At 23.4% G+C, this 24,113-nt stretch overlaps 1 long non-coding RNA gene across 1 annotated transcript; it reads left to right on the plus strand.

Annotated features, from left to right (window-relative positions):
- The first annotated feature begins 12,332 nt into the window (after nucleotides 1–12,332).
- Nucleotides 12,333–13,808, plus strand: LOC122857371. The gene is made up of 3 exons (XR_006374191.1): nucleotides 12,333–12,468; nucleotides 12,565–12,794; nucleotides 13,718–13,808. It is a non-coding gene; the product is annotated as an uncharacterized LOC122857371 (long non-coding RNA).
- The last annotated feature ends 10,305 nt before the right edge of the window (nucleotides 13,809–24,113 follow it).

Consider the following 24,113-nt stretch of genomic DNA (forward strand, 5'->3'; position numbering starts at 1 on the left):
AGAACAACTAAAGAGGTATTTTTATTTCATAAAGCTCACTTTCTTTTCTCTATAATTCCCCAATAATTTCGAAAATTCGCTCTATTTTTTTTCAATACATTTAAAGTTTTTACTTTTGTACGAGGAACATAGCACTACGAAGGATTCATTCATTGTTTCATAAAGTTTAATTTTTTTCCTGAATGTTTTTTCAAATTTCGGAAATTTCCCGATTTTTTTCCGAAAAAATAAAAGTTTTGTATAAAAAACATAATATGAGTAAAGAGCTATATTTACCTGTTCTTACAGCTAACCTCTTGTATTTTATGATTTTCTTATAATAACGAAATTTCAATTCGAAGGGTCACCAACAATCCGATGACTTTTTAAATATTCTAACTTGAAATCTTTATGCAATTTTAAATATTTTATAATGATTTCAATTTTAAAAGAAATAGTTGTACGATCATTTTTTATTTTTTAATTATAATATAATACATAGATATTTTTTTTCAGAAAGTGTGGAAAGATTAATCATCCACTATGCGATTACGAGTAAATTAGATTGAGCTTTTTAGTATAAAATGAATGAAAATAAAAAAAAAAAAATGTATAAAATGATGAAGAGACGTTGAATGAAACCATAAAAGATTATGTAAGATAGAAAGAGATAAAAAAAGGTCAAAGCCAGAAAATTTTCAGCCACAGATGGGATGATAAAAGAGGTTTGGTTTAGACACAGTTACAAGACCAAAGTGAAAAAGTTCAATGAGATGAGTAAAAGACGAGTAAGATAAAGTATAAAAGGGTTTGACTGGTAAAGTTTTGTGGTGAGTGAGTAAACTCGATTTGAGTTGCCATCAAATTTTCCCTTCTTATTTTAACGTCCATAGACGACCAAGTAACTGTTACAGGCTACTTTTCGTAACCCGCAAGTATATAAATACTTTGAAAAAAAAAAAGCACAACGTTCACAAAAAACAAGAATAAAAATAGTAAATAAATTCAACAAGCACAAAAATAAAAAATATATATATAAACTTTGCCAAAGACTAAACAACTTAAAGTCAATTTTATTTATTTATTTTTTTTCTTCTTCAAACAATTTTCCTCATTGCTATTGAATTTTATTTCAACTAGCCTGTGTTACTTTTTAAGAAATTGACTTTTATTCTCTAAAGAAATTTACTTTATTGCCCTTTATTTATTTTTAAATATAATAAACAAAATATAAATCAAATTTATAAAACTACTTTATTTATTTAAATACAATTAAATTAAATATATATTTTTTTATTTATATAAAAATAAAGCTTCAAAAACACTGACAGTTTTTTTGTATAAAACTAAATTATTTATTTTTTTTTTTTTAATCAAATAAAGAACAATAAACTGGGTAATTTTCACGGACAGGTTTTCATGCTTCTAGCGACATTTCATATGAACATCTCGATGGAACATACACAAATCTGAAAATATATGTTTTTTTTTTTTTTGCATTTTTTTGTTTGTCTGTATTCACCTACATCCTTTCATCATATGTATTTTTATTATTTTTTCCGAGTTTTATTTCATCATTTTTTTATTATATTTTTTAAAAATTTTTTTCTATTTTTTGACATGGTTGTTACAAATGGCCACAAAGTCAGAGATATATTTATTAGCTAGCATAACTCTTGTCAATATATTTGCATTTTTGTCGATGATATGCGACGAGCGAATTTTTTTTTTTTTTTATAAATATATATTGGCTTGACTGTTGATACAAATGTACACAAATATATCTGTATATTTAGAGTATAAAAATTGTTCAATATTTGCTTGTTAATCCTTTAACATTTTTTTTATTTATTCTTTGAACTTTTTTTAACACACAAATCATTGCTATTATTTAAATTTATATTTATTTTATTTATTTTTACATATTTTAATTACAAATTTTCACGTTTGCGAGCCTTCTGTTGGTATTAAGTTTTTTTTTTTTTACATTCAGCTTGATTATCCGTTGAATTAGTCGTTGAAACGTAAAGAAAAATAGAAAAAAAATTCAAGTAAAATGCAATAGTTAAAAGAATAGAAAAAAAAATTTATGAAAACAAGTTGAAGAGTTGGAAAAAGTTTAATTTTCTCAGGTACTTTTGAAAATCGAACGAGAAATAAACTTGATCTACTTCAACTTTAAAGTGAAAATTAAATAAATAAAAATATATTAAAATAATTAAAATTAAATAATTTAATAGTAAATACAATTAATTTATTAGAAAAAAGAATAATAAATTATTTATTTTTTAAATTAATTTATACATGAAGATATAAAAATAATATGTTTTTATATTTTAACTTTTAAGGTAAAAGTGCTAAGTAAATTTATAATTACAAAGAAAATTATCTGTAAATTTTCAGTTGAGATGAAAAATATTTTCAATCGAAAAAAAGACATATTTAGTTGCTCATTTATTTATTTAATTATTTATTTATTTATTTATATAACTGTCCACAAAGAAAATGTGACTTTAAGCCCTTAAAAAGTTTTTCTAATCGAGAAATTGAGTTTATTTATTTAATGGTAATTAAACTTATAAATAACGTATTAAAAAAACATTGAAAAGTTTCAAATTTAGCGTTTATTTCTCCAACTGTACTATTTTTTAAAAACTTTTTTAAAAATTTATTTTATCCAGTAAGTCTTTCGACTGAATTCTTCATTCATTTCATTAATTACTATTCAACAATTTGGTACATTTTTGTTCATAAAAATATTCTGCAGTCTTTAATTTCAACATTCAAGCTAAATGTTAAATTACAACATTTCAAAAAAATGCTGTAAATGTCAATTATTAAAAAGCATAATTCAAATATTTTTCAATGTTTAAAAATGATAATAATTTTGTAGTATGTCTGACTATGTATTTACCTATTCTACTTTGTATTATTTTTCTATTCAACCTTTGCCTCAACCCATTTTCATATAAACCAAGCTGACTCGGGAAATTTCAAAAATATAAAATATATAAAACCGATTCACAATACTAATATTCACCAACGAAATACCTTTTTTTTTTTTTTTTCTTTCTTTATTTGTACTGCTTTATTTTTTTTTTCTCATTATTTAAATTCAATCCCTCTGGCTTTTGTATTTACACCATTATTATTATCATTATAAAAATTTTTTTTCCTATCATTTTCCATATTCTTTGCATCGATGATCTCTCTTCATATCGACAGCTCATTTACACTATGTAATTACTTCCGCTCGCAAGCATATGAAACCCATCCGTATATATAAATTTTTTTTTTTTCCAATTTTTTTTTTCATTCCAATGTTTTATTTGAATAAAAAAGAACATTTACGAGTTTTATTTATTTTTTTTTCATTTAAAAAGCGTATTCAATTTATTTTTTTTTATTATGAAATATTAAAAATCAATAAATAAATATTAAATTGATGAAATTTAAATTGAAAATTAGTTTTGTTTTTATTTTTTATTAAAATTATATTTTTAATTAAATTTCTCTTTGTAGTTTTTAGTTAATTAATCAATTAATTATTTGATTAATAATTTGTGATGCAGTAAGAAAATTTAATAGAAAATAATGAATATTTAATTGATACTAATACTAAAAAGAAATTAATTGATATATATCTTTTTTATTGACAATTTTACAGTGCAGTTTTTTTGTAAACAAGTGGATATGTTTATTAACTTAAGGTGTAATTAGTACATCAAGTTGATTTGTTAAACAAACCAAAATAAAGATATGTATTCAAAACGATGGACTACATGCACATGGACTAAATTAAATAAAATATTCGATTGTTAACTAACATTGACAAACCATTATCAAAGGCACCTAGAATATAATCTTAATTGATATAAAAAATTGTCAGGTTTTTCAATTAAATACAAAATTGGAAAATTGATTAATAATTTAAATATTCATATGCTTTTCATTATTAGTAAAAGAAAAATTTTCACAATACCCTGAGAAAATAGAAAAATAAATAAACAATTGACTCTGACAATGAATAATTTCTTTGAATATATTCTCAGACAATTTTTAAAATTAAAATCATTCTAAAATCCATAAATATTTCACGTAAATTTACTATTAAAATGGTCATTAACCCTTGGTTATATAAATAAGTAAAAATGAGTTTAAAAAATATACATGAAAGTTTTAAAAAGTCAATAATTTTTATTGACATTATAAAAAAAAAAAATTTGGAGGAAATTATTTCGTGAGGTTGAATAAATTATTCGTAAATTAACAAAGAGATTAAATGAATATTGGGATGAACTTTGAAATATATATATGAAAGGGGTATGTCTATATTTATTTCGTCAACAAACGCTAGTTTAAATTCACTCTAAAACTTTTGCACCCTCAAAACCTCAACATTCTTTATCAACTATCTAATGAATAATAAGTGGAAATTTTTAGTCTTTGTACTTCTTTTGTATTTTTATTATTTTTGAAATAATAATGCTAATTATTTTATGCAAAAATTGTTTTATTTAAAATGTATTATTAATTTTCTGAAAATAAACTTTAAGTTTAATATTTCATTTTTTTTTTTGAATATAATTTATTGTAACAAAAGAATAAATGTAAATTCAATGAAAATAATATCATAGTGAGTAAGACTTATATATTTAAGTAAAAAAGAAAATATAATTATATGCTGATTCATGAATATGAAAAGCCAAGTATTTGATATTCTGATATTTTCTAATTTTAACACAGCTGTTGAAATAAATTCTTGATATTTTAGTTTTAATATTAATTATGCATTTCAATATGAAATTTCAATTGATTTAAAATTAAAATTGATTTGCTTTTTACTGATAGTACATATTCTATGAGCTGTTAATGCTGAAATTGGACATTTGAAATATTTTTTAAAATTGACATTTAAAAATAAATGTCAAATTAATATTCAAGAAAATATTGACTTAACATTTGAAAAATTATTTAACTCAAAATTTAATATTTTTTTAGATGTTTTATTAAAAAATTTTAAATGTTTATTTTTGATTGATGTTTGAGTGGTATTTTTTTTGTGATAATTTCGAATTGAATAAAAAAAATATACCAATTTTTTGGAATTAAAATAACAAAGACACAGCATAATTTTCGTGACAATAAATATTTCAGTAGTACAAGTCAATAACAAAGTTAAACTTGAAATTTAATTTTTTTTATTTAACTTGTATAATTAATTAAAAATTATATGATATAAAAATAATAAACACAATGGTTTACTTAGTTTTATAATTATATTTAATAATTTTATTTGGAAAAAAATTTAAAGATGAAAAATTAGCACGACATTACATATGTCAGTAGTACAAGTCAACCAGTGTCATACCCAATTTTTTTTCTTTTTTTATTCAACGTGTATATTTAACAAAAATTTATTAAATAACAAAAACAATAAACTAAATTTTTTGTTTAATTTTTATAATTATATTTAATAATTTTACTTGGAAAAATTAAAAAATGTTTAGCATGAAATTAAATATTTTAGCAGAGTCAAACTGAAAATTATATTTTTTAATTTTACGTAAAGAATAAACATTCAATTTTGATAATTATATTTTATAATTACACTTGGTTACTTTTGAAAATTGATAGTAAACTCAAATTGAGTCACGTAAATATTTACAATCATCTCGTGAGTTTGATTATGTCAATGTTATGTTTACAAAATTGTTCACTGGACATTCAATAACCGATGTTAACGATGCATCAACACGACCTAAGGGAACGTATATATTACAATCTCCTCCAGTATTATCATTTTACAAGCCTTAACAAAAATTTGCACTAAATTAATTTGTTATTATTTATCAATTATTCAGTAATTAATTACATGTTTATTGTTCTAATCATGTAAATACTTTTAATTTTGTTTTTACCTTTAAATAAAATAAATTAAAAGAAAATATAATTATTTCTATTTTCATTTATTTAATTTGATTTCATTCAATTTATTTTTACACTAAATGTAATTATAATTTTAATTTTATTTCAAAATATATTTTATCAACTCTCTTGTTGTTGTAGATAAGAGATTATTTATGAAGTGACTTTCGAGAAATTTTCAATTTTGTATAACGTGCTTAACGACTCAAGTAAACAACTATTTTCTTTTTTTTTTTTGTTCAAATTTAATTACTGGTGATGTACATTAAAATTTTTAATAAAATTTGTTTTTTTTTATTTAATAAAATATTAATTACTTATTATAAAATCAAATTTTCATAAAAATCTTTAATGAAAATTAATAAGCTGTAGAGTATTCAATATTAATATAATTAAAATTAATTAATTTTTTACCTCTTCAAGAATTGACCCAATTAATTTTTCAAACATATATAAAATGACTTATAGAGTTTATATTGTATGCTTTTCCTCTTTTTTTTTATCCATTAAAAGTTATTTCAATTAATTGGAACAAAACGTTGAATCAAATTGGTAGGTCAGTGCAATCGAATGCACCCCCATTTTCCTCGTTTATTGCCTCTTTCTACTTTTCCCCCTCATTCCCCTTTTTTCTAAACCACCCCAATTCATGCTCCGCAAAACATTGGAAGCAATACGATTTAATCGTTGTTCCAATTATCCAAAATTGATGACTTTTTTAAATCTGTATTTTCATTTTTTTCTTTTTTTTTTTATATTTATTTATTTTAAATTCAATTATTGATTAAAACTTTCCGTTGAATGGCTTATAAATTGGCTGGAAAAAATCAAAAATACTTGAATTTTTTTTCTCATTATTGGTGTTGAATTTAAATGTTTTTCCATATAATTTACGAAGAAGAAAATCCGAATTCAACAGCCGCACACATTTTTTAACGTTTAATCGAACAGTTGTCCCATGGAAACAACAACCAATAACATTTTCGGTTTTTTTTCTATTTAATGTGTGACTTTGATTTTTCATCGAATGGATAATTATTTTTGAACTTTCTTATCAGTAATCAACGAGACAATATATAAACTATAAAGAAATTTTAAAAATATATATTGAATTTTAAATGCTGTTACATTGGGGTGAAGATGATTTTCTTAAATTATAAATTCTTGTATTTGAACAACCAACAGTTAATCCTACAATGCACTCATCTTTTCTAAAACTGTCACTAAAATCTGGAGAGTCAATTATTTAGATTTCTGTTGATGGAGTATATTTTTAGAAAAATATGGTCTTGTAGAAATTTTAGCTGGAATTTAAACATGTACTCGGAGTGTTGTGATCCCAAATTAATTTTTCCTTTTCGAAGAAATTAATTGGAGATCATAACACTCAGAGTGTATTCTAAGCAAGCCTCCGTATGGCTGAATTAAGCCAGATAATAATAACCAAACTAACATCCGAAAAATACCCAATAAATATAACGATGAGTAACGCACTGATAGATAAAAATGATTTTGGATGATTAAAAAAAAAAGACTTTGAAATGGAAATCATCCAAGATGATGAAGTAAGTATAAGATAAAGCAAAAGAATACAACAAATTTGTGATGCCTCGAAGCTTTGATATTGTGCCAAATTTATAAAGCAACCTTGGTAAAAATATATTTTTATCTTTTCTCCGAATTACTCTACTTTTTCTCCGCTTTTTTTCACGAATGATCCATGGCGGAGAAACTTCTCCTTTATCTTCGATTTTTCTCCGACTTTTCTTCTCAGTGATCAATGTAAATTTTTAATGAAAAAGTCAAAGAAAGTCGGGGAAATATTTCCACCAGAAAAGATGAAGATAACAATAGATTTAATATCAAGATATTTTCTTTTATCGTGCTTACCTTGGGCACCTCGTGTAATGGGTATATTAAATAACGAATTTTTGTAAAATACTCTAAAGAAATGCACAAATATATTTGAACCAAAACATGCATAACATAAAAAATAAAGTGTTTGATTTAGATAACACAATAAAATATAAATTATTATTTTAAAACTATTATTTTACTTAGTGTTTTACAATCTAAAGCAACAGAATACTCATTCCAAAACAATATATTAATGAATGATCATTTTGAAAAATATATGTAAATATAAAATAAGTATACTTATATATGCTGTTTTGAAATTGTATATACGAGTATTGTTGTATATGAAGGTTTAAAAATATAGGTAATATATGTATACATATTTATAAATGAAATAATGAAGCTTGTGTGAATTACAATATCATACATACGCATATAACAAACCACGGATTTTCCATTGTAAACTCGACACGTTGGCCATTGTATTATGTGGTATTTCCTTCCCTTCTGCACACCTGTGAACAACAAAGGACTACCATTAGAAATGTCACAATATATATACATATTAACTATATATTTAAAGCATATTATTTTACAACTGAATTTGCATACATATTGAATGAAAAATATATACACTTTGAAAAAATTATTTAATTTGTAAAGTAAATAGAAAATATTTGAATTTAAAACAATCCAATGTATGTGATTGAGTAAAAACAATATAAATAAAATGAATATATTAATATTAAATACAATATATCCTCAATAATTCACGAATATATAAATATTTTTTTAAATTTCATTATTTTTATTAACAAAATGCAGATGTTTTTAAATTAATATGCATAATATCTGATCGATTTGATTAACCACAAGTACGATGAGCAATGAGCATGTACCAACTGTGTATATATAGTTAAATCATTATCGTATTGATCCAATGTACAAAATAAAAGTAAATTATTCTTGATATATTGATTATTGTAAAAAAGTAAATGCTTAAAATTAAAATTAATCATTATAAAAATAATTGAAGAATAGTAAAATATAAACATAATGATTTAATGACTATTTTGAATTTGCCAAAAATTATGACAACAGTATATATCATAGGATAAATAAATAAATATTTCATTTAACAATTTATTTATTTTTTTAAATTTACTTTTATCATACATCTTGGATAAATTTAAAATTAATTAATTTAAAAATAAATTAATTAGTCATCGTATTGTAATGACTCAATGTTATTATTATTTCAAATTTAATTTTTTTAATATTAATCTTTCAAATATTGTATGAAATGTTTATTTATTTTTATTTTATTATTTCAATTTATTATTTATTATTATATATTTTTAATTTAACAATTATTATTAATCTTGGCTAAATTTGTAGCTTATTTATTTTTTACTGGCTGGTGGGTATTTTTTTGTGGCATATCTACAAGTTTATTTTTTATTTAGTTATATTATTATTCTAAAACAGATTTTTATTTATTAATAATTAACAATATTATTGGTTAAAAATACACCTTTTAATTTGCTGTCCTAAATGTGCTAGATATATATATTTTTTTTTTTCATAAAACTTGATGAATTCTCATGGGTATACGACCTCGTTTCAATACTCAACTCAATCGATAACACACTAATTAAATTATCTTGTTAATAAACTTATATATACATATACTAATCAAGTTTATTTACCCGATAATAAATATTGAATTATTTATCAATTAAAAATATATCAATTCATTTAAACAAATTGCTATGTTCAAAGTTAAACTAAAATTTTAACTCATCACTTCAAATTTCAATTAAAAAAAAATATTATTACTAGCAATAATAAATACTATTTATGTTTCCATGTTTTATATAAAATAGTGTCAGATTAAATACGTCTGTTAAAATATACCTGAATAAAATTTAAAGTGTTTGAAAAAACTTCCTGATAGCCTCAGGCGTTCATGAATTTCTTGAAGCTTTAATAGAGTTTTTGACATTGAAATAAACTATTGTTTATGTCTTTTTGACATTTTAAAAATATAATACAAAATATTATCTCGTTGATGAAATTTCCCTTGAACAATTTTGTAATTTTTTTTTATACATATACATTTACTTTATTATAATAATTGAATTAAATATTTCATTGAAATTTACATTATTTTTAAATTTTATTACAATTTATTTTTAACATATACAATTTAATTTTTTATTATATTTAATTCTTCAAATTTAAAATCTACAAGTTAATATTTGTTAAAATTTATCTCAAAATTCGGATACGTTTTTAATGGTTTAAAAAAAAAATCAAAAACAAACTAATGATTAAATTAAAATAAGAAAAATTTCATATTTAGCCTTTAGGCAAATTTGAATTGAATTCAACGACGTGAATACTTCATATTATATAACTGACAGCTTGGAAATAAAATTAAAAAAAAATATGTTTTTACTTTATACTCAAAAATTTATAAATAGTTTTTTAAATTGTTAAATGAAAAATATTGTATTATCAAAATTAAATATAGTATTTTTTGTCTTGACTTTTAATTACTTGACTAATTGAAAAAAATAATGATTAAATATAAAATTAGATTACTTTTTTAATAAGATTATAGAATTAATTTTACAAATCGGATTTTGTATTTTTATTTTCATTTTTTTTTTTTGCTTCAAGAGTTTACGTTATGAGAGGTAATTGACGTAAATTGCTTGAACGTTCCTAATTTAGATATTTAATGGTTGTGAAGATTCCATCTTACAGTAAAAATTACAGAAAAAAAAAATTTTCAAAAAAGTAATGACAATTTTTGTTGGTTCTTTGAAAATAAATTTTTAAAATGTCAGATAACTTATTTATTTATAATTTTACATCTAATTTAACTATCATTATTAAAATTTAGATATTATTAATAATTACCTTGCAATCACATGGATAAATCATTGGATGTCTTGATGAATTATAACATATTCTCCATGAGCTTCCATTTGATGTCTGACTATACGTCGTTTTTACTACTTTTTTTAATCAATATCATCTTCAATATTATCCGTCATTAATAATAATATTCCTCCAACAAGATTAATTAAATCATTTAAAAAATTAACAACAGAATTACTTTCATTGATCATTTTTTTATCAAAAATTAACATTTGAAAAAACAAAGCTAACTGTATTTTACATGTTTAATTTTATCATGAATACCATATATTTTTTTACCATCTGTTTTTTGTTTTTCCTAGTTGAAGTAGATGTTGTTCTAGGAAATGTTCTTTGATCTGACGATGTAATTCTCTGACAACTTCATTACCATGATGAATAAGTACTCTCTACATTTTCCATCAGTTCTAATTGCTTGAAAGAAAAAGAAAAAAAAAAGAAGAATCAGCCAATAAATTGAGAAAAAAAATACAATAGAATAATGAATAAAAAAAATAAAATTCTATGCAATTGACAGTTTTGATGTTTCACTGGTTTGTCGTCGGATATCATTATTGATTTTATTTTCGGTTAATAATATAATTAATATTCCATGCTAACCATGTACATATAAAAAATATAAATAAATGTCTGCAAACAGAGAAAATATATACACTTATTTAATTTAATATAAGAAAAAATATATCCAATTTATATTTATTTATTTATTTATTTAACATTTGTTATAACTATATACATATATTTATTTTTTGGCGCGAACTCAAATGATCACAATTTAAATTTATATGTTCTTACCGACACTTAGTATACAAATAATTACGCTAGATGACGCAGCTGTAGTTTTCAAGATGGCTAATTGTTTCGTCTGCTCGTCATTTTCTTACGTTTTAAATTGTGTTGAAGTTTTTTTTTAATCGTACATCAGTAGTTTTTATTAGCTAAAAGTTATAATCCAACGCTCAATTGACCAATAAACTCATTATAAATGTATTATTTAATAATTCAATGCCAGTTTTCATATAATTTGCAAAAAAAATGGACATTTTTTATGCTGACAAAGTTGAGAAAAAAACAAACGAATGCCGAGCATCAATGTGCCAACAAAACGCAAAAATAATAGGTAAATATTAGCTTGTTATATTATCTCATTTATTTTATTCATATGTGTTAATTTTTATTGTATAAATATGTTTTCTAAGAACTTTTATCTCATTACTATTAACCAAACTTCCCAACATATCTTCTTCTTGATTTGTGAACTTTGTCATTGTATATCAACTTGGATACTCAATTTTTGCAAATTTGTTTCCAATATTTTTTTAAATTGTAATTTATATAAGTATATTGACTGCATATCAAATTCAATAATCTCAGTGTCATCCAGCTTTTTGTTGACAATAATTATGCCACCATATAATGTATTAATATAAATTTTGATAACATGTTATCATGTTCATATAGATACCAAGAAGTGTGGCTGAATGTTTCAAGAAACTACAACTGGATAAAATGACAAAGATCTTGGTGAATAGTGATCAAGAATTGATGGTAAATAAATACATAATTTGTTTAAAATGAGTTTGTTAAAACATTTGCTTAACAAAAATTACAGGTACCGGTTATTTCAAAGCTGATGAAGATAATAATTTGACTGAACATCAATGAGGTGTTAATGAACGTTCAAATGAGCTTGTCTTTATGTACCTGATTGAACACAATTACTGGTTGTTGGAGCCAAAATGGTCTTGAAATAAAGTGAGTTTATTTTTAGTTTACAAAAAAATTAGGTTAGAGTTTTAATTAAACTGTTAATGCAATTTTCAATTAACAACTCAATTTTTATTGTTACAGCTTCAGTACAAACATCAATCATTGAAGAGCTGGAAACTTTAGCAATATATGGGAAAAAAAAAAAATATGAATGAACTTCAATGATGAAGTCAAGGAAAAGGAAGAGTTTAAAGAAAGTGTTACTTAAACAATTGTAACAACTGAGACTGCTTGTGTATTAAGAGCAGTGTGTTGTCAGCAATATAATAGAAAAGAAAACAATACAAGGATGATGATGCTGAAGTTGTAAGGTATGTGTACCATATGCTTTAAAAATTTATTGAATTGATTGTTTAAATTGTTTAAATAATAAACACTGTTGGAAATATGAGTAAGTAATACTTTTGAAAAAAATAGAGAATTTAATTGTCAATAATCTTCAATTGAAATGAACCACCCATGAAAAAATAATTAACTAGCACACCTGGAGATACTAAATTACCAATGAGACCATCTACATCATCTTTTGTTTCAACAATATTAACCCTTGATAATGAAAAATTTCTCTAATGAAATTCGTGTCGCTGGGCTTAAATAGACAATGATAAAATTATATTTTCACTCTCGTGTTTAATTAAATTTACAAAATACGAGGTTTAAATGAATTTTAATACTACATGAATTATCTGATGGGTATTTTATCAGCAAACTTTTCATTTCTTAGACTACAATAATCAATATTTTGTTCAAAAGAAATTGACGGTACTGATGTACCAGTTGGTGGTACTGATGTACCAATTGGTGGTGCTGGTGTACCAATTAGTGGTGCTGATGTACCAATTGATAGTACTGATGTACCAATTGATAAACTTGTTAACGAAAAATTAATTTAAAAACTACTAATTAATATTAATAGTTTAATATTAATAATTAAATATTAACCATCATCTGCAATATAAAATTTTATAAATAAAAAAGTCTTCGTTATTCGAAACCTAACGAATCCACTGCCAGTAACAGAAGGATGTCAGAAATTTCTATTCTATCAAAGATAGATTTCTGCTATTTTTTGAATAGTAAAATTATTTAAAATTACATATAAACTTATTTCGTAAATAATTCAATATTAAATTTATTACAGTTTATTATTAAGTTAATAATTATACAATTATAAAACTAATTTATTAAGTTAAAGTAATAAATAATTAATATGCTTTGATTTTTTCTGTTACAGATGGTATAAAAGTCGTGAAAAATAGTGAAAAAAAGAGCTTGTATGTGTGAATATACAGCCAGCTGGTGATGTAATAATTATGGACTTCCTGGAGAGCATGTGTGGGTTGATGGGATTTATGGACGCTTAAAAGGTAGGCCTCTATTTAATATTGAGTATTGATTAAACCATTACATGATAAAAGTATAGAACCGTTGCATGTGTCCTTGTTTTTTCAAAGAACTCATTTTAATACTCCGTGAAGCTTCGTGATAGCTCTCAATATATTTAATATGTGTTTTAGCGACTCTAACTTGCCTTGATTATAGAAAATTATTAAGCGTTACTCGATAAGATCCCCATAATTATATCTAATAAATTTAGTAATAGGTGACAATCAAGTCCAAAGACGTGGGGACCAAGGGGACCTTATTCTTTAACATTATAAAACTATAACAACTTGCCCTATAAAATCTAAAATTAAATATCATAATTTTAAATTTTATTGACTCAAAATATTCAGATGATTTCTAAAAAATAATGAAATCATTTTGCATCAAATCAATTCTAGGAAAACAAAAGAGAAATCGAAATATATTTCTGTATAAAAATCATAACTCGAGCATTATCCTCTAAAAATTAAATTCTGGGTGGCTATAAACTCGTTGAACAAACACATGTGAGTTTTGGTAATTTTTCGGGTGTTTCTCTTGACTTGTTTGTTTTACTTTGTCGCGTCAAGAATAATTTTATTTGTGGTGAGTAGAGAGGAACTGATGAAGAAAGTTACAAAAAAAAAAAAATGAGAACAAGCAGAGCAAACGATGCGATCAGTCTGTGTCTGTAACAGGCTTGACATCCATGAATTTACAAAGATACAAATGTTTTTTTCCTTTTTTTTTTGTTTCAATAAAAAAAAACAATATATTGCTAGCTAGTGTGTCAGTTGCGAACGTCACTGTGGGTTTATTTGTTTTTGCACGTGGCGTTGAGTGCCCAAGGGGTTGATGTGTCGCTGGCCATGGTTTTTCATACCCCTTTCCAAAATTTTAATGTTAAAAACAAAAATTTGATCAAAACACTATACGTAAGCGGAAGGAAAGTGACATTTAACCAGCCACTCGAATATAAACTGTCCTGACACTTTGACAGTTCAAAAATATTTACCGGATAGAAAATTCATGACCTCTTTCTCTTTCATGTCAAAATATAAATATTTAAAAAATTTCTACTGTTAATATTTTTAAATATATATATAGTTAAACAAAATTATTATTATTTTTTTTTTATTTTAACTATGTTTATGTTATTAAATATTAATGATAATTAAAAGTAAAAAAATTATTTACCATTGATATAAGCAAGTGTTCAGTAAGCTCAAATATAATCGATCAATTATTTATTCACTTGACACAATATTTATTTAAATACACAATATAAAAATGATATTATTTTAAATAATAAAAAAATTTTTTTATTATTTATAATCATCAGTAATGTATTTTTAAATTCATTCTCATTTTTATGCATGAAAAAAAAAAGGAAAGAAATAAATATTTTATGATGAGTAGAAAAAAAAAAAATTGATGACCTTCGAAACATAAATGAATGACATGATGAGCTATGAAATAAATAAGTTGAGAAAATGTCGGCTGTTTGTCTTACATTAATGGTCATAAGGTCGACACTAATTTGATTCTCCCCTTACTCCTTTAAATTTAACTCTTTGCGGTTGTTAATTGGATCCAGAAAACCGACCACCGACAATCTTCATCATCTTGTCTATTTTTTTATTTTATTTTTTCTTCATCATTTCTTTTTCTTTTCTTGGAATTTATTCACATTATTCATGCCAACTTTATTAAGATCAATCTTAGTTAATAATTTTCATTAATTTATTTATTATTATTATTACTCTAGATACGTGATTGAAATTGATTATAAATTATAATTTATATTTTTTTCCTTCAAGTATATATTGAGTAATATATTTAGAATGTTCATTTCAATTATGATATAGCTGTAATAATTAAAAAAAAAAAAAAAGTTATTGATAAAAATGATGGCGAGTTGGTTTTCATTGATGTTGAATCACGTAAAAAGACTTCCGTTTTGCTTTATGGTATTCAATGATAGGGGAATAAAGATAGAATTAACGCTTGAATAGAGTATAGAAAATCCTTAAAAGTCGTCAAGTATAAAGCTATATTATACGTGTTGATGTAATGGGGGTGTTATTATTTTTTCCTTTCAATTTTTTCTTTCTTATTATTAGAAAAATTTTTCATCCATTTTGTAATTATATATTCTGAATTTTTTGAATTTATTTCAAGATTTTTTTCCATATAATTTATAAAACAATAAAAAGGCTTTATAATTATTTCCTCTTTAAAATTTTAAGAAAGAATATGGGCTTTTTAATTTTTTTATTTTATAACAATTACTAGTTGCAAATTGACAATGAGAAAAAAAATTTTTATAAATTTTTAATTTTTAGTATTTTTATTTGAATTTTAAACTAGTACTTGTGCTAAATATTCAACCGAGATTTTAGTTTAGAAAAAAAATTAATGGTAAAGCAAAAATATTTTCAATTTCAATTTTCAAACATTCTTATGTTTTTTTTTATTGTTGAATTATTAACAATTAAGCTAAATATTATAATTTAAAATTTAAAATAACAGTATATCCTTCTAGACATTTGAATAATACTAAATATTTTATTTCATGTTATTTTAACTGTGTAATTGTTTCGATTGTAAACATTTGATATTTATAATGTTTTTTTTTTTCAATTTAAAAATATTACAATACTGAGGACATAACATGTATCAGCAGAAAAATATATATCAATTGAAAATAAAAAATAATTCAACAAATGGAATGTCACAGTAATCATTTCCAGTGATTATTTTGTTCGTGTTTTTTTTTATTACGAAAGCGGCGCGCGTCAAAGAACAGTAGTCATCATCAGAGTAAAAATACATAAAAAAAAATCACGAAGAGCATTGCAATGGAATCCGGAGATGAAATCAAATAACTCTCGTAAAGATCGATTGTGTCCGGCAATTTAAAATGTATACAAAATATACGTGACTTGATATCCTTGAGGATATAAAATATTTTATTTTGTTAAATAAACAATAATGTATATTAAATGCAACTAAATGAATTACAATAATTTATAATATATTAAATAAAAAATAAAAACATTATTCATATGCAAATATATAAATTTGATACATTTGTGATCAAAGAGTCGGAAAGTTTGTAAAAAGGTTGCTCCTTAGGACGGATCAAAGGTTACATCGGCTTTTGGTTATTTTGTTTGCTCAATGATTGAAACAGAATATCTATAATATATACAAATCGTAATGTTTTTTAACAAAATTTTCCTCCCTCAAAGAAATAAATTGTCTTGGGAAAAAAAAAAAATTCAATATATCGATGCTAGTTTAACAAACATAACCTCATTTTCCTTTTTAACATCAAAGAAAATTTTTCGTCTATTTTCTTCGTTTCCTTTAGATTTTTAAACAATTACGTTAAAAATTTTTATTCAGAATAATATATATTCGAAAGTGAATTTGATATAAAACTTATATCTTTCAAAAGATTGATATGGTTATTATATATTTTTTTTTTTTGACAAAGATCTGATAGTAGATTGGATGAAGAGGATAAAAAATTTTTTAAAAAAATAAGGATTGATATTGCGGCACACAAAGCGCATCTCCTTCCGGCGATATTTTTTTTCATTTCCTTAATGTCACGCTCTAGCTTTTGTATATATATATAGAGGAGTGAATATGTCCCATTGGTCTTTTCACTCGTCTTTTGAATGAAGAAAGATTTAAACTTGCCATTATATCAGAGAATCAGAGATTTCTTTATAACACTTTTCAACAATTCTCAATGACAATGGATCTCATCTATACGTTGAATTTTGAGGTATAGTCTAATGGCTGAGTAAATAATACTTTTCGCTTAATAAATACATTGTTGTACGATATCTATGGTTTTGACATATTTTTTTTTTCATCTAATATTCAAGTACATTAGAATGTATTTTAAAGTATTAAAAGTTTTCATTATATATACTTAGTATGATTGTCTTGAAAAACTTTAGAGCCAGTAATTTTATCCTGGTAATTTATTGATCATTTGTTTGAGATGATTTGATGATCAGGCATACTATTTTGTCAGAAATATTATATTGTATTATGTAAATGACATAAATTTGCATTTCTTGGTGTATCTTTTGACCTAGATTTCTGGGCATTAAAAAAAATAAATCGATAATCAAAGATTGACATATTTAATGCAATGCTGATAGAAAGAAAAATTTTTTTTTTTTGTCTTTCAATAGTTAAATTCACCTATTTACAAATAGCATTGAGATTTAATTTTACTATCTCAAATAATCTTTGTTTTATCTAATTTTTTTTTTTTTTTTTTTTAAACACCATATCTATACAGGGTTGCTCTTGATTAAAAGAAAATTTTTTTATTTAAAATATAAAATTAAATTTCAATGGAAATTTAACATTGTCTAACTATATGCAAGTTAAAAATAATTTAAATTAATAAATTTTATATTTTAATAATAATAAATCATAGCGCTGTTTATTTCCATTACATAATTCATAGATTTATAATAAATCATTTATTATTTACACTCAAATCATACATTGCATACTTTTTCATTTATAAATTATTTATAATATCATTTATTCACTTGACTCATTATTCATCTATTATTCACTATATAACACAAGAAAATTTATCAATTATTGATATTTAAATACGCGAACATTGTAAAATTACACATTTACAATTTATCATAATTCTTGATAAATTTAAACTAATGTTACCGAATCACTAATACAGTTGTAAATTAAATTTATCATAAATTACAATATCATTTATTTTTCATGTTCAAAAATAAAATATCAATAAATACCTATATATTATTTTTAAAATATAATTACTAAAACTAAATAATTTTTTTCTGTAAATTCATGATGATCATTACAGTTTAATTATTTCCATGTAAAATACAAAAATACAATGATTATATATATATGCACATGATAAGGGTGGTATCACCAAGCGAGTAATAGTGAGAGTGAGTATATAAGGAGGGTCGCGATTAAGCTTGCATCTATCCGACATAAACGATGGGCCAATTCATGGGGCCTTAGGTGGAATGAGGGTTGAATGCATAGGAATGAATGGGGAACACAAGAGAGGTGCGTAGAAGAGAAAAGTGAGAGAGAAGTATAGATTAGTTATACGTCCATGTATATAATGTATCAAATATATAAACACGTTGATCCAATGGGGCTGTTTGTGAACCCCACGGGCCACTTTATCCCTCCTGTGGCTTTCACCCCCACTAACCTTTCTCACACTAGTTTTATATCATTTTTTGCTACCCTCTTTACCCTCTACATTCAAAATACAGGGTGTTGGATCACCCGTAACGAATAACTATTCAGTCGAGGGAACACTTTACTTATATACATTTTTAAATTTAGTAGTTACAATATATATATTTGTATATATTGTAACAGTTTTAATGAGAATGGAGGCGGAGATCATCGGCTTCAATGATTGCAACTTTTTTTTTTTTTTTTTTCTCCGGATACCATATTAAACCCTCAAAACACGTGTCAGTTATTTGAGATTATATTTTTCGTCATCATCATGACATCTGGCTGCAACAAGAAATACATAAAATAAAATTATATGTCCAGGAATTGCGTATTTTTTTTATAGTTGACGTATTTTTAAAAATGACAGAAAAATATTTTATTTATATTTGAAATGTACATAGTTGAATAATAAAAAAAAAAATAGTTTAGAAGTAAAATTGGACACTTCATTTATCTACTGATATAAGCGTGTTTTTGACATCTCAATGTGACCCCATTTTTATACATTGAATGTTGTATTTACTATTTACCCGCGTCTCAAACAGACTAAGTACGGAATAAAGAATATAAAAAAAAAAAAACCCTAAATAGACTCTTGAAATCATAAAAATATGTGTTTAATCTAAATCTAAGAATCTTATTGATTTATATTTCATATAAACATAAAATAAAGAAGAGAAAAATATTCATTTTTTTCTTCAAGAATTGCTTCATTTTTATGTTAGCCTATGGACTGTTTCGTCTTTGTCCTGTTACGATGTACATAGGTTGTTGAATTTATGAACCCTCAAAATATAAAAGAAGAAAAAAAAAAAAAATTCCCCTTCAACTCTTAGATGTGCGGAATAAAAAAGAAATCGAAATTTAGGACCAGCTGCAGCTGGTTTTTTTCGACTGGATTTTTTTTGTACTCACGTACAGGAAAATTTTGATATACACGTGACTGAATGCATGTAATACATAATTTCTTCATTTTTGATCCGTTTTTTTTTCCATTTCATTTTTTTCCGGATTTTTTATTTTTCTTTTATTCTGTTTATCTTGTTTTTTTTCTTCTTATTTTTTATTCAATACGGAAAACAACTCGGTACTTTATTCTCGGATTTTTTTTTTATGGTTGATGGTAACTGTTTGACATGTTGATTATTAATTTGGAATAATAGAAGTACTTACATGTTGAATAATAAAATTTTTCAACAGTTATAATTTGCATTAGAACAGATTGATCTTTTTTTTATAGAAAATTATTAATTTCGTAATGGAAATTTAATTGTTGCTGAACAATTAATTTGACTATATAAAATAGATGAATATTTTTACATTATAATAAATCAAATAATGTTAATTGTTAATCATGAAATTAAAAATATTTTAAATTAAAAAAAAAGATCAATTTTTAAAAAAATTATTAAGTTTATTTATATTTAAAAATTTTTATTCTATTTAAATCATCTCAACTTGATAAAAAATAACAAAATAGAATATAAACATTTTTTAATGTCAAACTTTAATAGCTTCAAGGAATTTTATCGTTTGAAAAAAAAATAACATAAGTGTGAATTTCATACTAGCCATAAAATACTTGTGATAAGATCGACTATCTAAATAGAAAAAAAAAAAAAAATACACACACAGGGAATTAATGTTCAAACAGAGACGTATAATGTAGCCGCATTTTAAAAGAAAAAAAGAAGAAATTTCATAGTAATAAAAGAGTTTTGATGACGTTGCAATTTTTGATTTTTGGTAAAAATAAATAATGCCTGTCAATGTTAAAAATAAATTCGATTAATCAGATATATAATATGAGGGTGTGTTATTTTGAATATAAATATGAACAAAAGAATTTGATACATATATACGGTATATAAATTTTTTATATCATGTTTCTATATGTGCACATACGGAGAGGGTGCACGCATCGAGAATACATCAATCTTCTTCGCTAACGTACCATTAGAATGTTCACGTAAATTACCCTCATCGATATCAAAGTGACGAGGGAGACATCAAGCGTGTTGAAATTTTTTTTTTTTTTTTGCACATATACAACCCTTCAGACTGGTATCTTATATACAATTTTTTTTTTATTTTTAATCGAATTTACTTTAATGCACGCTATCTACAAAAGTTTATTTTCTAATTTTTAAAATTTTTGTTTTATTAAATTATATATAAAATTGAATTTTGAATTTTATTCATATTTTTATTTCGTTTAAATATTATTAATGAGTTTTTGAAGTTTTTTAAAAAACAATGAAAAAGTTTTTTTTTTTTTTTCTATTTTTTCTAGTTGCAAAATATACTTCATTGTGTATCTTGAAATTTTGTTAGGTATCATCGTCATTCGACTGAGAAAAAAAACGATAATTTTTTTACACATTTAATGTACCGTTATGATCTTTATGGGTGGTCGTTTATAGCTTTTTCCACAAGCATCGTGATTTTCACGCTTGGCTGATATTGTTTTATATTTTATCACAGTATAACAATGGATATATATAAAAAAAAAGAATTTTTAATTCAATAATAAAATACCGAAATATTTGACAAATAAAAAGTAAATTAAAATAATAAATTAAAGTTTTATTTTGTTTTAATTTTTTAAATATTCATCTGGTTTCTTTTTAGGCAGAAAGTTTCATTTTTAAAATAAAATTTTGATGAATTTTTATATCAAATATAGTAGATAGAATATTATTTTTGCATAAAATGATGATAAATTTACTATATAATTTTAACTAATGGGATTTTATTTTAAATGATTAGTCGATAACAAAGTTCATTTTGAAGGAAAGAATAAGTGGACCCCAGTTGATAATTAAATTAATTTCTAACATGTCAAATACTTGAAAATATTTTATTCTGTGCGCACCCTTTTTCATCAAGTGTTTTAATTACAATCTTTTCTCTTGAATGTTTTTTTTTTTTTATCTTCATTTTCTTATCCAGTTCTTTTTTACATTGCCTTTTGCTCGGCTAATTTGTTCATTCACTTGCTGCCACTTGAGACACTCCCGATATCACCCGTAAATCACTTTTTACGTTGCAAAGTACCATCATCTCACTCTGGTAATTTTTTTTTTTTAATTTTTCTTTTGTTTCTAAATTTCATTATTTTTTATTTGTTCGTTATTTGTTTTTTTTTTTTTTACTTTTTATCTTGTCATTATATATGTGAAAGAAGTAAATTGATTTGCATTATTGCGGGTCAATCTATAAAGTGACATTTTCAGATGGAATGAAAATTTAAATTATTCATTGAACAGAATATTATAAGGTCCATTAAGTTAGCATAACCTTCATAGCACAATCAATCGAAATCTTGGCAGGAATTTCGTTCAAACTTCGCGCAATTTTCGTGTGGAATCCGCGATTAAAAAAAAATACATTATAGATTTTTGTGAATTGTGATTGTGAACCAAATATTATATTGTATAGTTTTAATTAACCCATTAATTATTAAATATACATTTAACTGATAAAATTTTACGTCGAAAATAATCAAGGATTATCACTTTTTTTTTATTTTGAATTTTGCATTATCGTCAAGTACAAACAAAACAAAAATACAATTCAACTTTAATTTAATATTTTTTATATATTAAATTTATTTGTTTGTTTATTTATTTATTTATTTATTTAATTGTTGATATTGTAAATAATAAGTCATATGAGTGTTGTGTTTAACAAGTGATTTTAAGGTGATACATATAACCTACCCTTTCATCACCTCCTCCACATTACCACCCCTTTATTATTTTACTTAAAATTTTTCATAATATGTCCTACAACTGATAATCATACAAACAATTAATTAATTTTAAATCTTACATCAACATTTTAAATACCACATTTTAAAAATAACAAACAAAATAAAAAATAAATTCACAGTTTAATTTTTGATTTATCTCTAAAATTATAAAATACCAAATATAATTCATTATTTATAATTTATTCAATTTTTTTATTTACTTTTTTACAGTTATTAAACTAATAACTTTTACGCATAAATTTTTTGGCAATAAATAAATAATAATTATAATGGCGTATATATGCAGATTCAGACCATCGCGTGCATTTAAGTATACACCTCTCTTGCATTTGACTGATTGCATTATTTTTTTTTCCCTTTTTCAACGCACAAATAACCAAATTTATTTCAAATAAAATACAAAAATTAAGGTCAATGTACTACAAAATATTATAATTCAATGAAAAAAAAAAAAAAAGTTATTCACAAAAAATAATTCCTATACAAATAATATATTTTCAATTTTCAAAAAAATACTTTTTTCGTAATATAATAAAATCTAGAAACAACTACAAAATAATTCAATTAACACATTAATAATATATGATTAATTTTAGATATATATTTTAAGTATTATCGACCAGAAGCGTGTGTAGATTAGCATTAACGACAATCAGTTGGTCATTAATGCCATGATAATACTATCAAGGGGATGAAAGATAAATAAATACCCAAACACGATAGTCTGTCGCATCCCAAATAAATTACATTACATAAACCATGTATTTATCTATAGTATATACTGTCCATTGCAGAAATTGCATCACCAATTTCAGTATTTTCAAACGTGTTAAACATTGATGTTCTAAAATTACATTATGTTAATGTTATATGTATATATATATTCAAGTTTGGTTCTAACGTTAACGTAAATTTCATGGGTAACCTTGTCGTTAATGGTTCGCGTGTATACATACAAAGTTTCCTGTTATTTACTACTGATTTTATCAACAACCTCATATCACTCAGTACCTTTAGTTTTAGTTTATTTAAATGATTAAGTTTTGCATCATCAATCTACATTATATATTTTATTTTTTAGGTTCTATTTTCTTTCAAATAATTATATAATTTATTTTTTTTCTTTACAATTTTCTACGAACTAATTACTCCGTATATTATTCGATAATTATTCCACCCTTTTTACGTATTTCTCTGGAACTGG

The sequence above is a fragment of the Aphidius gifuensis genome, linkage group LG5 (assembly GCF_014905175.1).
Source record: "Aphidius gifuensis isolate YNYX2018 linkage group LG5, ASM1490517v1, whole genome shotgun sequence".
In the NCBI taxonomy this organism is placed as follows: domain Eukaryota; kingdom Metazoa; phylum Arthropoda; class Insecta; order Hymenoptera; family Braconidae; genus Aphidius; species Aphidius gifuensis.